The following is a 15,213-nucleotide window of genomic DNA, read 5'->3' on the forward strand; positions in this document are numbered from 1 at the left end:
CATTTCCACCTGGCGCCTCAGTTGGACCAGCGTTCGTGCTGGACGTGCAGACCGCGTGAGACGACGCTTCATCCAGTCCCAAACATGCTCAATGGGGGACAGATCCGGAGATCTTGCTGGCCAGGGTAGTTGACTTACACCTTCTAGAGCACGTTGGGTGGCACGGGATACATGCGGACGTGCATTGTCCTGTTGGAACAGCAAGTTCCCTTGCCGGTCTAGGAATGGTAGAACGATGGTTTCGATGACGGTTTGGATGTACCGTGCACTATTCAGTGTCCCCTCGACGATCACCAGTGGTGTACGGCCAGTGTAGGAGATCGCTCCCCACACCATGATGCCGGGTGTTGGCCCTGTGTGCCTCGGTCGTATGCAGTCCTGATTGTGGCGCTCACCTGCACGGCGCCAAGCACGCATACGACCATCATTGGCACCAAGGCAGAAGCGACTCTCATCGCTGAAGACGACACGTCTCCACTCGTCCCTCCATTCACGCCTGTCGCGACACCACTGGAGGCGGGCTGCACGATGTTGGGGCGTGAGCGGAAGACGGCCTAACGGTGTGCGGGACCGTAGCCCAGCTTCATGGAGACGGTTGCGAATGGTCCTCGCCGATACCCCAGGAGCAACAGTGTCCCTAATTTGCTGGGAAGTGGCGGTGCGGTCCCCTACGGCACTGCGTGGGATCCTACGGTCTTGGCGTGCATCCGTGCGTCGCTGCGGTCCGGTCCCAGGTCGACGGGCACGTGCACCTTCCGCCGACCACTGGCGACAACATCGATGTACTGTGGAGACCTCACGCCCCACGTGTTGAGCAATTCGGCGGTACGTCCACCCGGCCTCCCGCATGCCCACTATACGCCCTCGCTCAAAGTCCGTCAACTGCACGTACGGTTCACGTCCACGCTGTCGCGGCATGCTACCAGTGTTAAAGACTGCGATGGAGCTCCGTATGCCACGGCAAACTGGCTGACACTGACGGCGGCGGTGCACAAATGCTGCGCAGCTAGCGCCATTCGACGGCCAACACCGCGGTTCCTGGTGTGTCCGCTGTGCCGTGCGTGTGATCATTGCTTGTACAGCCCTCTCGCAGTGTCCGGAGCAAGTATGGTGGGTCTGACACACCGGTGTCAATGTGTTCTTTTTTCCATTTCCAGGAGTGTATTTTAGAATTGGTATCTGTCGTCGCCACCAAGAAATGACAGAGTCCAGCAATTCAGCCTGCAATTCCATCTACCAACATGCAGTTGCCACCACATTGCGCAATCATTGCATCGGAATGTTACAATGATGTACAGTGAAGGATCAGCTTAATGGATGTTTTAGTGTGCACAAATATAAGGTAATTTATATCTGACTTTATGTACCTACCTTGATTTTCTCCTCACCATAACACCTCTCAGGTTCCTCTCCGTTTGAGCTAAAGTGATATCCGAGTGTCCTTACTGAAAGAAGTTAAAGCCTAGAGTTTGCTAATTAATGCCTCTTGAACAGAGTGATGAGAAAGTTAAAGTTAATATGGCAAGAGGGTGAGTTAAAGTTATTGATGCTTGCTGAAATAATTTTCCTAGTAAAACTGCTTATTTAAAGTGGTGTTGCTAACTTCAATATTAAAAGTTCTTAAGACTGAGGATTATAAGGCAAACGATCACATTATTGTCTGCAGTAAATTCTTAAAGTTGAGTCAGTTCTTGCAATTCGGTCAGTATTGTGTTTCGCTGTAGTAAAAGTGAGAAAGCTGCAGTTGTTGAACATTATATATTCAAGTTTGCTAAGTGTTTGTGTATCTTGTGTATTATAAGTGCATGTTAATAGTAATGTTATAAAGACCATTCACTTTATATAAGCCTGAAAGTAATAGGGTGTTTCGGTATCTCTTATAATTTTTGTAAATAGCTTGTGCTGCTCGAGTTGTTAGCTTCAATCTTAAAACATATGTGTGTCAGAGTTCATTGCACTCGCGTGTGGCTAAGTCTAGGTTGTGTTTGTCCATTATAGTTACTTATACCTACTTTCATAAACGAGAACGTTAATCTTTCTCTTGCCTAATTAGGCTGGCGACCGTTTCCCTTATTCTGTAAACAATATAGCTAGGCAAAATTTTGTTTGTTACTATTCCAATATTTACGTAATTTTGACTTTCATTTCCGATAAGCCACCTCCGTTAGGAACAACACGGTCAACATAACAAAATTCCTCTCAGAGGGCCCGCATCTCGTGGTCGTGCGGTAGCGTTCTCGCTTCCCACGCCCGGGTTCCCGGGTTCGATTCCCGGCGGGGTCAGGGATTTTCTCTGCCTCGTGATGGCTGGGAGTTGTGTGATGTCCTTAGGTTAGTTAGGTTTAAGTAGTTCTAAGTTCTAGGGGACTGATGACCATAGATGTTAAGTCCCATAGTGCTTAGAGCCATTTGCACCATTTTTTTGCACCTCTCAGAGGGTAACACTGCTCTGTTGCTTTATACCATAATTGCTATAACAAAATTATCCTGTTTTGCAAACTGCCTCCAGTTTTGAGGTTAAGGTATAGCAGTAGAGGACAGGGAGTGTTATACGTGGCTTTTCCGTGACAGGACTATTTGTTCTGTTGGGGCATACTACGCAATAAACCAAATTTGGTATTTCATAGTACAAGCTACGTAAATACGCAGTTGTAGTGTTATAAGTCCTCAAATAAAAGGCAAAAGCATTCTTTCTAGGGCTTTCTTTACCAAGAATACCGCCTTGATACCCTCAAGGAATTATTCAAAAAACACACCACGCGACTGTACAGGAACTCGAGACACTCGAACAATCCTTTTATTCTCACTCTGGGAAACTACGATCACAACCATAGGTGGAAGCACAAGCGGCCAAAGACACTACTAGCTAGGGCATAGCCACCTATGGTAAACTAATATACACAAACAAGCGACAAACGTCGGCAAACCCCTGCATATCAGCAACACTGACTGGCAACTACCAGCTGCTAACAGAGCCGACCAACAGGCCACAGCAGGGACACCGACGAGCTCGCCCACTGACGCACAAACAATTCGCCAACATCACCCTCCACTGTGCATCCGATACATGACATATCGGACACAAAAGTGATAATAAACCTAACTGTTGCAGGCTGCGGACGCTGAACGAGAGCTCTACACCGGCACCCAGCGGCAGCCTCCGAGCAACACCACCGCACAACGTCAAAGGTATCGACCTGCATGATACCCACTACTAACAAAGCCTATCCTTGCACAACCTATCGCAGGCAGCAAGACATCCGCTACTGCTCTTACCACACGACCTAACTATCGCAGAGGTGTTTTTCCCTTGGCTCTTGCCTTGGCAATTTTTTTTTCCTCTGCCTTTCAAACCGCTACCCTTCGTTCGACTTCGACCCAATCTATCTCCAGATGAGCGCGTATTAATGGTTAACCTTAACCAGACGTACGCAAACATCGCAGTACCCACATCCTGCGACATCACACTTTAGTGAAAACTAACCCTTATGCAGAGATGGCAGTAGACCTGTTGAGTTGGTCATCATGCCGGTGTGGGCGTGTAGGGGCTCCACCTCTATTAAAAAAAAAAAAAAAAAAAAATCTAAGGCTGATGGATGTGACTGAACTGTTCTCAACTCTTACTTTTCTAGAAACTGAAAAAATTCCTTATTTGCAGTCACTATTAGGTAGGAATTAATGCAGTGACGTCTCGAGACCGACATTTCTCTGACGATGAGTAAAAGTAGATAGTAACGGAGGGAACCGAAGAAACAATGTCTTCAGTAAAACAAACTGGGCGTAAAAGGGTATATAAATAAACAACATAACTGTAAAAAGTAAAGGTGATATGGACGTTAGAAGGTAAATGTGCACGACTACGTGAGCAAACGAGAACCCAAATTGGAAAATGGTTTGTCTCAAAATACTAACACAATTAGAACAAGAAAAAACAGGGATGACTTAACAGAAATATTCAGAAGTGAAAAAGATGCACTGGGACTAGGCACTGTGTGCTACATTTTGTTTTACACGTTTCTGGGGGTTTCAGAGCTGAGAACTACACTGCAGTTAAAAAAAAAAAACACAGCATCACCCAAAAATAGTTAATTTCAGGTTGCTTTGAATGTAGAAAAATGTAAATTACTGCGGATGAGTAGGAAAAACAATCCTGTAATGTTCGAATACAGCATTAGTAATGTTTTGGTTGACACAGTAACATCGTTTAAATATCTAGGCGTAACGTTGCAAAGCAATATGAAGCGGAATGAGCACATCAGATTGGTAGTCGAGAGGGGAGTGCTCGAATTCATTTTATTGGGAGAATTTAGGGAAAGTATAGCTCATCTATAAAGGAGATCGAGTACTGAACACTAGTGCGACCCATTCTTGATTGCTGCTTGAGTGTTCGGGATCTCCACCAGGTCGGAATAAAGGAAGGCATCGAAGCTGTTCTGAAGCATGCTGTTAGATTTGTTTCAGGTATGTTCGGTCAGCACGCAATGCTGACGTTATTCCATTTCTTCTTTCTGGTTATGGGTTCCTTGATGAAACACTACGTTACACTCTGGCATAGGGAGAAGAATTGAATAACGCCTCTGTTTAATGCACTACTGGCCATTAAAATTGTTACACCAAGGAGAAATGCAGATGATAAACGGGTATTCATTGGACAAATATATTATACTAGAACTGACATGTGATTACATTTTCACGCAATTTGGGTGCATAGATCCTGAGAAATCAGTACCGAGAACAACCATCTCTGGCCATAATAACGGTCTTGATACGCCTGGGCATTAAGTCAAACAGAGCTTGGATGGCGTGTACAGGTACAGCTGCCCATGCAGCTTCAACACGATACCACAGTTCATCAAGAGTAGTGACTGGCGTATTGTGAAGCGCCAGTTGCTCGGCCACCATTGACCAGACGTTTTCAGTTGGTGAGAGATCTGGAGAACGTGCTGGCCAGGGCAGCAGTCGAACATTTTCTGTATCCGGAAAGGGCAGCACAGGACCTGCAACATGCGGTCGTGCATTATCCTGCTGAAATGTAGGGTCTCGCAGGGATCGAATGAAGGGTAGAGCCACGGGTCGTAACACATCTAAAATGTAACGTCCACTGTTCAAAGTGCCGTCAATGCGAACAAGAGATGACCGAGACGTGTAACCAACGGCACCTCATACCATTTCGCCGGGTGATACGCCAGTATGGCGATGACGAATACACGCTTCCAATGTGCGTTCACCGCGATGTCGCCAAACACGGATGCAACCACCATGATGCTGTAAAAAGAACCTGGATTCATCCGAAAAAAATGACGTTTTGGCATTCGTGCACCCAGGTTCGTCATTGAGTACACCATTGCAGGCGCTCCTGTATGTGATGCAGCGTCAAGGGTAACCGCAGCCATGGTCTCCGAGCTGATAGTCCATGCTGCTGCAAACGTCGTCGAACTGTTCGTGCAGATGGTTGTTGTCTTGCAAACGTCCCCATCTGTTGACTCAGGGATCGAGACGTGGCTGCACGATCCGTTGCAGCCATGCGGATAAGATGCCTGTCATCTCGACTGCTAGTGATACGAGGCCTTTGGGATCCATCATGGCGTTCCGTATTAGCCTCCTGAACCCACCGATTCCATATTCTGCTAACAGTCATACGATCTCGACCAACGCTAGCTGCAATGTCGCGATACGATAAACGGCAATCGCGATAGGCAACAATCCGACCTTTATCAAAGTCGGAAACGTGATGGTACGCATTTCTCCTCCTTACACGAAGTATCACAACAACGTTTCACCACGCAACGCCGGTCAATTGCTGTTTGTGTATGAGAAATCGGTTGGAAACTTTCCTCATGTCAGCACGTTGTAGGTGTCGCCATCGGCGCCAACAACCTTATGTGAATGCTCTGAAAAGCTAATCATTTGCATATCAGAGCATCTTCTTCCTGTCGGTTAAATTTCACGTCTGTAGCACGTCATCTTCGTGGTGTTGCAGTTTTAATGGGTACTTACGGTACTATCTGCCTGTTCGTTGGAGGTATCTTCATTTAGAGTTTTATTATGCAGCAGTCCGGAATGTAGGAAGTTTCTGGCTGAGGAACAGTGCAGACTCAAAACACAGCCCGCGGAACTAGACGACCACAAAGACGGCAACGACGACGGCGCGTGGCTGCTGTAAGCGGCGTGGCGCGGCGCTGCGGCTGCGAGAGTGTCCCGGGTATGTGGAGTGGACGTGGACGATAATGTGAGTGGTAAAAACGGAGCGCTCCCAGCCCTGGGAGTCCTCTTGTTACTCCACTGATACCGAACCGCGTCCCTTCTCAGGCGTTTTAAACCGGCATACTCGGCTTTTTTCTTATTTCCGAGCTTTGTGCGCAGGGTTCAGCGCCCACTGGTATTCCGGCGCTCAGTACGACATGTTTGCTGCCTGAAGGAATGAAGTGTCCCTTCACCGAACGACTGTAACTTTACAAACGCCTTGTCTCCTACCAGTCACCAGCATCTTAATAGCCGTCTCGAATCCTAAATGTCGTATTCTGTTAAATATGAATTTTATTGTATTACAAAATTCTTGTCAGTGACACTTCACTGAATGCTATCAACGTTTGTAATAAATAACTTTCTCATTTACAAACTCTGCTTACATTTAACCTTCTATGCAGTTACCATCACTGTAGCGCCTGAGATTAGTGCACATATCAGTTTTGCCTTCCGTCACACGAATAACTGTTTTCAATGCGGTATTACCGATCTTGCCACGTCGTATGTGGGTGTACGAGCGCACCAGAACAACAGCTGCAAGGATTTGAGACAGCAGGTCCTGATGACATACCTGTGAGGATATCTTGCATTTTTACTTTGTGCAAGCGTGGGAACAGCGTCGGGTATATAACTCCAATAGTCACCAGACGGTAGCTGACTGTTATGGAAAAAATTCATGCACGTTTTCTGATGCTAAAGTGTTCGAAATTTATGCAATCGACGGGGTCATGAACATAAGTTCTGCAAACTGTCGGCAAAGATATTGGAAGAAAGAATAGGTAATTACATTCACTGCATTGCGTCATCCCCTACCTTCCGTTTATTTGATGTTGTGTGGCTCATTCAGCTACGTTTCAATGTTACCAACAAAAATTGTCGTACGCTAAATCAGTAATAAACCTGCAAACATAATTCCTGTTCCAGCATTGCAAATACGAACACCAACGAAATAGATTCCAAGAGTATTAGGAGTGACTATCTATAACGTAGCATATTTGCACGACGTGGCCAGTAGTCTACTGAATGGGAGCCGTGCGACGTCAGGCGATGCACCAGAAAAAGTAAGTGTTGACATGAGTTAAGATCAGATCTTTTCCGTCAGAATGACGAGGAGCGCATGACTGACAGAATGGTCGAGCTATTGGGCAACGAAAAGGAATTCACAAGAGTTGCATGTTCATGTTCCCAGGACACCATTAGGGTTGTTACAGCAGGATGGGAGCCTTTGGTTAGTAGTAAACAAAATCATCGCTCTTGCTGATCTAGCAGGATAAATAACGGCCTTACCATGAAGTGCCCTGTACTGAGAAATTGCTATACATCCTTGTTAACTATTGCAAAGGTCTTCTTTTGTTGATGACAAACATCAATAACAGAAAACGATGTTCACAGACAACAGACTTTTTGTTAAAGATAATTTATTCCAGTGGCTGAAAAACACTCAAAACTGAACCAAGTGAAGCTGGAAATCAACTTATGAAGTCCGTAACAGCTATGGTTTTGAACAATTGTGAGGAATTACATTGCTAGGAATAACGCATAAAAAGGAGCTGGTAATGCGAGAGACTGCAGGGCACTCTTTCTTCTGATTCGGTGTTATGCCACACTTCTTAGGCATTATGATCTTTATTGCAGTTTGACTTCATACATCATGATGAAATGGTGGGCAGTAGCTAATGCTCTTGCTTGCGTGCTCTAGGGAAGGAATAACGGTAAGCTTTACCCGCGTTCGAAGGAATAGGGTGCCGATTTAAATGACTGCAGTAAAAGCATGGCGACGGTGGGCCGAGGGAAGCGCGCTTTCTCTACTGAACCTGAGTGGAAACATTTCTGGATGGCCGAGTTCCGCAGTCTCATTGTGCAGACACGTTGGTTGGCGCCAGTCAGTAGGCAGCCGCGTCCAGGTAAACTGACTAGCGCCAAGAAGTCGCCGTTGCAATGGCCAGCGCATTGTAGACCGGCAATAAAGAAGAGGATTGGCCCTTGTTAGGCAGGAAGCTGACAAGACAACTGTGAGCGTTCTGCGAATTTCCGTGGGACAGGTCACTGGCGCCTAGACGTCCGGACTCTGTTACAAAACATATTTGTGAAAGCCCAAGGCTTTTAGCGTGTTTCATGGCCATTCTTTGGAAACTTCGAAATGGACGCAACAGGAGAGATAACAAGCTTTTTATGGAGGGGTGTGGTTCCATCCTGGTCATGTTGTTAGTGAAAGATACGGCGTAAATGTGTGGGAAAGAGGCCATGAAGCTGAATCTTCTTCCCATTAAATTTAGTCTCTGATTCGTCAAATCGATGTACGCAGAGCAAGGGGCGCTCTCTGAGCTTCGAATGCCGCGTTCCAGCTCGTGATTGGCTTGTGCTAAAGTGGGGGAAGTCTAAGATATAAATGGGCTTTTTGCTACCAATCTGAGGAGGAAAGCGGACAGAAAGAGAAGATCACTCTTTTACTGGCACTTCGCTAGTAAAGAACTGCAGGGTTCTACCTAAATGGTGAGACTTGTGTCCTTTGCTAGTGTGCCACTAAGAGCCTGTGCCAGTCACCTTCTGAACCATCTAGCAACACGCACACAGCGAGTGATGTGTGGGTGTACTTGTTTGTCTTGAGTCGGCCGTCTAAACATTTGACATATTCCGTCACGCATAGTCGTGGCACGGAGTCAAATTGGTTTGGCAGATCAGCAAATGAGTCCTCCTGCACACTGGAATTCACCTGGGTTCCAGAGGCGCATAGGGAAGTACTGCGTTCCGAATTAACCGAACGCGAGACCACGTACTTGCATTTTTCGGGCGCGCGCCATTAATAACAGATTGTGGCCGACCATGACTTCAGTCGCCGGACGCATCGTGGTGTGCCGCCTTGACGAGCAGGAGGGTAAAGTATTCGCTGCTATGGCGTAGGGCTCCAGCATACGTTTCGCAGCACCCTGTTCTTTCGAACCATGTTTTTCTTTTTAGTATAGATGCTTGATAGTGCCGTAGTTTTTGTGCCATAACCAGGATTCACGTGTATGAAGTCAGATAAAGCGATTAGTGTTCTGGTTAGTGTCGTGTGTCGATTATCAGCTGATCACTTTGTCCACCATACACCCCACGTTAGTGAAAGCGTTTGTCAAATGAAAATGTTTTTGTGATGGTTCTTTAGCCATTTTTTTCTTGCGAAATGAAGAATGAATAAATGTATTGTCATTTACATCACAACTTATCCCTGTGTTCTGATTAACAATACCTTCCCATTTTTATTAAAGTCCAGATTCTAAAAGAGAGTAGCAAGCTTGCAAGTACCATATACAATGAGGTGACGAACGTTGTGGGATACCCCGTAATATTGTGTCAGACCTCCTTTTGCTCGGCGTAATGCAGCAGCTCGACGTGGTATGGACTCAACAAGTCGTTAGAAGCCCCTGCAGGAATATTGAGCCATGCTGCCTCCGTATCCGCCAATAATTGCGAAAGTATTGCCGATGCTGGATTTTCTGCACGAAATGGCCTCTCCATTAGGACCCATAAATGTCCGTTTGGATTCATGTCGTGCGATCTGGGTGGCCAAATCATTCGCTCAGTTGTCCAGAATGTTCTTCAAACCAATCGCGAAGAATTGTGGCCCAGTGACACGACCGACTGTCGTCCATATAAATTCCACCGTTGTTTGGGAATGTGAAAACAATAAATTGATGCAAATGGTCTCAGAGTACCCGAACATAACCATTTACAGTCAATGATCGGTTCATTTGGATCAGAGGACCCAGTCCATTCCATTAAACACAGCCCCCAACATTATGGAGCCACCATCAGCTTGCACAGTACCTTATTCACAACTTGCATCTATAGCTTCTTGGGGTCTGCGGCACGCTCGAACTTTACAATCAGTGCTTACCAACTGAAATCGGAATGATCTGACCAGGCCACTATTTTCCGGTAGTCTAGCGTCCAATCGATGTAGTCACGAGCCCAGGAGAGATGGTGCGTCGGTCGTCTGCCCCCATATCCCATTAACGCCAAATTTCGCCGCAGTGTCGTAACGGATACGTTCATCGTACGTCGCTCACTGATTTCTGCGGTTATTTCGCGCTATGTTGCTTGTTTGTTAGCACTGACAACTCTACGTAATCACCACTGCTCTCTGTCTTTAACTGAAAACCATCGGCCACTGTGTCATCCATGGTGAAATGTAATGCCTGGAATTTGGTATTCTCAGCACACTCGAGACAATGTTTATCTCGGATACTGAATTCCCTACCGATTTCCGAAATGGAATGTCCCATGCGTCTAGCTGGAATGCATCTTTGCAATCTTTGAAAAAAATCTCTAAATATCTGGGTTGCCTACATACAGAGGTAAGATTTCCAAATGTGCACATGAATTCACCAATATGGCGGATGGCCGAAAATTTAAAAGTTAACGCGAAATTCAAAAATTAAAGATGGCAAATGATGAGAAATTTAAAACATTGTGGGAAACTCAAAAAAAAGATTGTAATGAATATAAATTTACAAAAATGGCGGGAAATCTAAAAAATTCAGGATGATGAAACTATCCCATTTTGTTAGAGGCAAATTTAAAAAATATATACATGAACTGGTGAAAGTTGCGCATTTGTGCTTTTCTACCCTTGACCCTCTACTCCAGCCAATCAGAGTGCGGTATTTAAATGATGCACAAAAAATTGTGCCAGATATGCAGTAAATAATTCAGTGCCCTCTCCTGAAAGTCAAAGATACGTATTACTTCCGTGAAAGTCAAAGATATTTGTGTATGCAGTCATGCCTCTGTATTTAAGCAGTGTAATATCAAAATGACGCAAAACTGTTGTCAAGTTCCATTGCTTTACTTGAAAGTCAACAATATTTGTGTAATATACATGCCTCAACAGTTAATATGTGTAATATTAAAATTGCTGTTTCTGTAAAATGAAGTACTGAGTTGCGCACACGCACACACTCACACACACACACGCACACACACACACACACACACACACACACACACACACACACACACACACACACACACATCCATCAAATTGGTGACCATAAACGTGATAGTGAACTCTAAGGTATGTGCTCTCCAATGCTATTTCCGTAGTTACAAACAACAGACAGTCAAACCCAAAGGATTGATACTAACCAGACCAGGCTAAAATACTAGGCAAACACGAAGACAAATAAGCATTCAGAATGTGGTTATTTAGACTTACTCTTGGTGTAACAGCTGCAAATTGAATATTAAGTGCTAAGGAGGCGCCTAAATACGAAAAAGGTGTTCAGTCTAATGCTGGGTACCGTCTTCATTTCACGTTTTTTGCCACCAGTTTAGCAGGGATAAAGATACTGCATAGATAGAAAAATATATGTATTGATTTGTGTTAGAAACGATTGATCCTAGTCGAGGCTAAGTACAAAATGAACTGCTGCGGCACTTACCAATCGGAAATATGTCTCCAAGACTCTTTGAAACGTTCACCAATCGAAACTAAGCACATCTAAAATGTTTACTGTCTGTATTTCCTACAATCAACTACCAAATAACATCAACATGTATAAAAGATACATGATGTAAAACACCAGACTCACACAACATACTCAGTCACAATTTTAGTAAGGTAGGAAGAAAGTGTTTCTTGCGATTTATAGCTGACACTGGAGAATGCTTTCTTTATTTACGCGCGTCCACACACACACACACACACACACACACACACACACACACATGACCAAAGGCAGTGACAGAGACGTAACATCTACAAAGACGATGACAGAGTCGATATCTCGAAAATAAACATGTTTTATAAAATTATTTATCATTTATCGAGTATAAAGACACACACATTGACCTTGTCAAAACCTCGAGCATCACAGAAAAATAAAAGTGTATTATTTCTAAAAGTATGTAAAATTTCACACACTTTTCAAGCACAATGGACCTTCTATTTAAACATTTCCACATCCAAATTGTCTGTGTTACTTATCAAAATGCACGCAGGTTGCATATTAGCACTAACTATAAAAAATCTTTGGTTTAGCAGCGCTCATTAACTGTGGTGTCACCGCCAGACACCACACTTGCTAGGTGGTAGCCTTTTAAATCGGCCGCGGTCCGCTAGTATACGTCGGACCCGCGTGTCGCCACTGTCAGTAATTGCAGACCGAGCGTCACCACACGGCAGGTCCAGAGAGACGTTCTGGCACTCGCCCCAGTTGTACAGCCGACGTTCATAGCAATGGTTCACTGACAAATACGCTCTCATTTGCCGAGACGATAATTAGCATAGCCTTCAGCTACATTTGCTACGACCTAGCAAGGCGCCGTATTCAATTGATATTTATTATGTGAAGCATGTATCATCAAGAGCGATGTTCTACAATTGTGGATTAAAGTTAAGTATTATATCAACTACGTACTTTATTTGCAATTCTCAAGATATTGTCCTGTTCCAGACCTCACGCCAGTCAGAGTGTAATTAAACGCGTGCATTTCGGCCTCCTCTAGAAAAACAGTGTTGGCTCTTCTGCCAACACTTCATTAACGACGAAAATTCGATTGCTGTACCACACTTTTAGCGCTATAAAGACCTCAAAATTAAATATTTTCACTTGTAAATTGTTTGTATAACTTATTAAAATACACAATGCTTGCATATTGATACCGCTGATAAATTTTTTTAGGATAGGCAATACTTGTAAACGATAAAATTTGGATTGTAGAATGTCGTTCTCTTGTGACCTCTCCAGAGGGCGCATTACAGGAAGCATATATTCATGGTGCTGAAATAGGTGGAAGAGTTAGACCAGTGAGTTATACCTAACTCTGCTATTATCAAAACAGAACACATTCTTTCAACTAGTGATTTATATTTCACGATTACCAGCGTAAAAAATATAAAAATATGTAAAAGCTACTGAATAATACTGAATTTATTACAACAAAAATGTTCTTACTATACCTAAAATAGGATTCTGACACACAGCACATTAGAAAAGGGAATGTGCACAGTTAACACAAAAAGCAATGTGCACAGGAAGACTAGCACTCGCATCTCTTCTTGGAAACAAATTTTGCATAAGCGGGTGTTGTCGATAACCCTCACAATCACTTGCTATTCAGATGCCGCAGCACTTTCTGCTTTTGGGGTAATAATCGTTACAGATTCATTAAGGTTGGAAGGAAGTTCAATACTAGTTGCATCCTTCACTGTCGTTAGCATGTCTTAGTTCCGACATACATGCATTGTACCTAAAAAATATTTACCCTTCACAAGAACCACAAACAAATACTTGGGAAATGACAGAGAATATTCTATCAGTGTATCATCCATTTGTTTCCACCATTTGAAGCCTCCACCACAATGGAAACACACGTTTAAATCTACTTTACCGGTATAAAATGACTCAGCTTCACTGAGTGTGTTTGGATGCTGCTTAGTAGCTAACGACCAATCACTGAATAACTCTAGTCTCGGCTTATATGTGTCGTAGATAGGATGAGCTAACATTATGAAGGGGAAGTTTTTCCACAGTCTGGACTGAACTGCACAACAGCATTGGCTTGAGAGATCAATACGGACGTATTCCCAGTCTAGGTGAGGATGTATCTCACATCATGTGTTGCACTGCACAATTGGGGAGCTGAACGCAGTATTTTGTATTCGGTTACAGATAAACATGTCCCCATACTCGGCAAAATATCACATGCTTTGAGATTATATCAGTGCACATGCACAGACGTCAGCAAGTCTAATCATTACGTCGACGAAGCAAGCTGCGACTTGTTCCAGCAAGTTGTAACAAGCAAAAGCATATTGAAACCTATCAAGGCAAGATTGTTCCCACAACGCAGTAGGTTGCAGATATTAGGGCAGTAGGGGAGAGGGGGGGGATGTGGACAGCATTTCCTGTTGTTAACAGGAAATTTACTGTAGTATATAAATCAGAGAAATTTTGATTAGACAGATGTGGAAATACTAATTGTAATAGTGTTTGGAACTATTCGCCAATGACTCAACAGCAAATGCAAATTATGTATTAGACGATTTTCACCTGAAGATGTACTCACAGAGTCTGAAATGCGTCATGTAATTTAATAAAACAAGAAAAAATTGTTAATGAAGGCATTCTTATTCAAACTTCATGTGTACAAAAACAATGAGATAAGAACGATCTAAGACCGTTTCTCACATAGTGTTCGAGACATACCCTTACTCTTCCTCTCTCCCCACAACTAAATGCGTCCTACAACCTTTTCCTTGTTGAAAGTGATGCTATTTCAGGAAAAGATAACCGATGAATCTCGTTATACCTCGGAGCAACGTACCGTAAGAGTACGTGGGCTCATGAATGACTACAAGCAGACGGAAAATACTGAAAGAATCGAATATGAGTTCAACAATGGCTGCAGCTGTACCACTCAAACCAATAACATTATTTTGGGAGAAGAAGATTTTGAAATTGGTTCGCAAACAGGATGCCCAGCATCAAGAGGAGATCTGTGTACGAACGTTAGCCGAAAAAGGCACTACGAAAATGAGCAGAGAAACATAACGTCCCAATATAAACATTACAGAAAGACTCACACGTAAAGTTAACCAGACCGTAGTTTGAGGCTGAGACGAGTGATCAAGATCTGGAGAAGCGACGTGACGGTTGAACCCGGTTACTGGAACAACTCGACACAGTTAGAAGTGTGAAAAAGCGATGTTCTCTGACAAATATAGCATCTACCGTAGTCCAAAAGGCACATGGTGTAATATTTATGTAAGAGAAATACATATTTCTTTTTTAGGAATTGCGAATTAATTGATCACATCTGATGATACAAACTCCAAATGTCTGTGCATGACTCCACTGATCCCAGTCTGCTCAACCAAATATTTTAGTGTTCAGAATACACTTTATAAATAACGCTCATTGGTCCTAAGCTTTCATTAATGCAGATTTTCAGGAATTTCACAAGAGACAGGCTAACTTCTGG

Source organism: Schistocerca serialis, chromosome 3 (genome assembly GCF_023864345.2).
Source record: "Schistocerca serialis cubense isolate TAMUIC-IGC-003099 chromosome 3, iqSchSeri2.2, whole genome shotgun sequence".
In the NCBI taxonomy this organism is placed as follows: Eukaryota; Metazoa; Arthropoda; class Insecta; order Orthoptera; family Acrididae; genus Schistocerca; species Schistocerca serialis.